General features: G+C 39.0%; 1 pseudogene; it reads left to right on the top strand.

The window, feature by feature from the left end:
- Positions 1 to 471: 471 nt before the first annotated feature.
- LOC122478049 lies at positions 472 to 1240 on the top strand (annotated as a pseudogene).
- Positions 1241 to 3509: the final 2269 nt, after the last annotated feature.

Here is a 3509-nt window from a genome sequence, read left to right on the forward strand (position 1 = left end):
CCGTTTGCAGCAACGTGGATGTAATTGGAAGGTATTATACTGAGTGAAATAAGTCAGAGAAGGACAGATATCATATGTTTTCACTCATATGTGGACCCTGAGAAACTTAACAGAAGACCAAGGGGGAAGGGAAGGGGAAAAAATAGTTACAAACAGAGAGGGGGGGAGGCAAACTACAAGAGACTCTTAAGTGCAGAGAACAAACTGAGGGTTGAAGGGGGTGGGGGAGAGGAGAAAATGGGTGATGGGCATTGAGGAAGGCACTTTTTGGGATTAACACTGGGTGTTGTATGTCAGCGATGAACCATGGGAATCTACCCCAAAACCCAAGAGCACACTTTACACACTGTATGTTAGCCAATTTGACAATAAATTATATTTTTTAAAAAAGTAAACAAGTAGAATAAGTGATAATTTTTAAAGACTACTCACAAAGGATAGACCAGGACCACCTTATTCCTCTTGGCTGAGATGGCGACAGCCAAGAGTACCCCAGTCAGCTTGGCACCTCTACTGCACAACAAATTTCTGGCCCCAGTGGCAGATTCCCCCACACCCTGCCCCTGCCATTCACCTAGTGCTGGCATCCTGTGCTCTCCCATCCAGGCCCAAGACTCAGATCCCCACTCGTCTACCCTTGGCTTTTCATGGACACCTATGAAGACCAGCGGTGGAGAGCTCTCAAGCCCACTGGTCAAACAGCTGAGTGAAGTATTTGAGAACAAAGCCCCCAAATCAAATCTTCCCCCAGAGTCTGTTCTGCCTCTAGAGTCAACTTCATCTTCTGAATTGGACTTACCTCTGGGCACCTAGTTTTCCCTTGAGGACCAGATGCCACCTTGGAGCCAGATTGGGCTCCCCTACAAGCAAGTGTTCTCCAAGGAAGAAGCATGACAGCCCTCAGAAACCCCCATGGTAGGCCAAGTGTCAACAAATCCTTGAGAGTTCCTGAGACTTGCTGATCTTCAGGATCTAAGCATAATAGATGGAAAGCAAATGGCAAGATACTAGGGAGATCCACCCTCACCATCCTAGAGGATTAGAACTCCCCTGGAACTCTGACACTACAACAGGGTAAATGGCTTCCACCCCTACCCCCCCAAATGAAAATACTAGGGCACTAAAGGAAGGGGTCATTCTGGGAACTAGATGACTTCTGGAAACTTGAGGCCAAGTGTGGGAGCAGGGCCAGGACCAGGACAAGAAAAATAAGCACTTTAAAAACTTGGTGAAGAACTAGGCTGTGTGTGGCCCTAGCACTGGGTTCACCAGGGGCCTAGTGATATTGTGTCCTCTCAACCCCTTCTTTCTCTGGGAGACTGGAAAGGGTCATTGTCTTTGAATCCCCCTAAACTACCAACTCATCAACTGAGCTCTTTCTTGGGCTTTCTTTGTGTCTCATGTGTTTCTTGTATATTGAAGAAAGTGATTTAAAAAAATTTTAATGAAAATTATCACCAGTCCTTCAAAAACTATTCCCTAAAAAGAGAAGAGCAGTGATTACTTCCCAACTCATTGTATGTGGCCAGCATTACCCTGATACCAAACTCAGACAATGAAATCACAAAAATACTATAAGCCTATATCCCTTATGAATATGGATATACAAACTAATCAATAAAATACTAGCAAATAAATTCAGCTGCATATTAAAATGATTATACACCACAATCAGGTGTGATTTATCTCAGAAATGCAAGGATGGTTCAACATACAAAAATCAATGTACTAGATTATACACATTAATAGAATGAAAGAGGGAAAATACTATATGATCATCTCAAGTGATACATAAAAAGTATTTGACAAAATACAATACCCTTTTGTGATTAAAAAAAAACACTCAACAAACTAGAAGCAGAAGGGAACTTCCACAAAATGATAAAGGGAATCTATGAAAAATGAACAGCTAATATCATATTTAATGTTGAAAGATTTAGGCTTTCTCTCTACGATCAAGCAAAACACATCTATGGGTCCCATTTCTATACAATATTATACTGGATGTACTAGACAGTGAAGAGAGAGAGAGAGAAAGATATAGAGAATGAATAGAGAGAAAAAACAGTCATCAAGATTGAAAAGGAAAGTAAAACAATCTCTATTTGTAGATAACATGATCTTATGTACAGGAAACCCTAAAGATCCCACAAGGAAAAAAAAAAACAAGAAATAATTAACTAGTTAAAGAAAATTTCAGGGAACAAGATTAATATACAAAAACACATTCCACTTCTAAAATACCTGAAAATGAAATTAAGGAAACAATCTTATTTACATTAGCACCAAAAAGAATAAAGTACTGAGGAAAATAAATTTAATAAAAAAGTATAAAAGTTATATCTGAAAACTACTAAACATTGTAGAAAGAAATTAACAAAGATCTAAATGAATGGCAAGAGGTTCCATGCTCAAATATTAGAAGACAATATTGTTAAGATAGCAATATTCATCAAAGGGATCCACAGCTTCAACAAAATCCCTATCAAAATCCCAGCTGTCTTTCTGTAGAAATTGGTAAGGAGAGGCTAAAATTCATTTGGAAATACAAGTGACCCAAAATATCCAACACAATTTGAAAAAGAACAATGTTGATGGACTCAACACTTCTTAATTTCAAAACTTACTACAAAGCTATAATAATCATAGTAAAAAATACTGTGTGGTACTAGAATAAGGATAGACATATAGATCAATGAAATAGAATTTAGATTTTAGAAACAAACCCTTACATTTAAAGTCAACTTACTTCTGACAAAGGTGCCAAGACAATTCAATGGGGAAATAGCCTTTTCAAGAAACAGTGTTGGTACAACCAGATATCCAAGGACTGTGGACCTTTATTTTATACCATAGACAGAAATTAATTCAAAATGCAAGATAGACCTAAATGTAGGAGCCAAAACTATAAAACTCTAAAAGAGAATGAAGGAGTAAATCTTCTTGACCTTGAGTTAAAATTTTCTTAGATATGATGCCAAAGCCACAGTGACTAAAGAAAAAAAGCAAAACCTTCATACATGTTAAAAAACTGTATGTAGTTCAAAGGATATCATCAAGCATATTGTAAAGATAACTAACAGAATTAGAGAAAATATTTGCAAATCATATATATGATAAAGAATTTATGAGGCACTTGGATGACTCAGTCAGTTAAGTGTCCAACTCAGTTTGGGCTCAGGTCATGATCTCATGGTTTGTGAGTTCAAGCCCTGTCTCAGGCTCTGTGCTGACAGCCTAGAGCCTGCTTGGGGTTCTCTCTGTCTCTCTCTCTCTTTCTCTCTCCCTCCCTCTCCGTTCCTCCCCTCTCGCTCACTTGCTGTCTCTCTCTCTAAAAATAAATAAACATTAAAAAATTTATGTATAGGGGCGCCTGGCTGGCTCATTCGGTCAAGCATCTGACTTCGGCTCAGGTCATGATCTCGCTGTCCATGTGTTCAAGCCCCCCGTTGGGCTGTATGCTAACAGCTCAGAGCCTGGAGCCTGTTTCAGATTCTGTGTCTCCCTCT

The sequence above is a fragment of the Prionailurus bengalensis genome, chromosome X (genome assembly GCF_016509475.1).
Source record: "Prionailurus bengalensis isolate Pbe53 chromosome X, Fcat_Pben_1.1_paternal_pri, whole genome shotgun sequence".
NCBI classification, from domain to species: domain Eukaryota; kingdom Metazoa; phylum Chordata; class Mammalia; order Carnivora; family Felidae; genus Prionailurus; species Prionailurus bengalensis.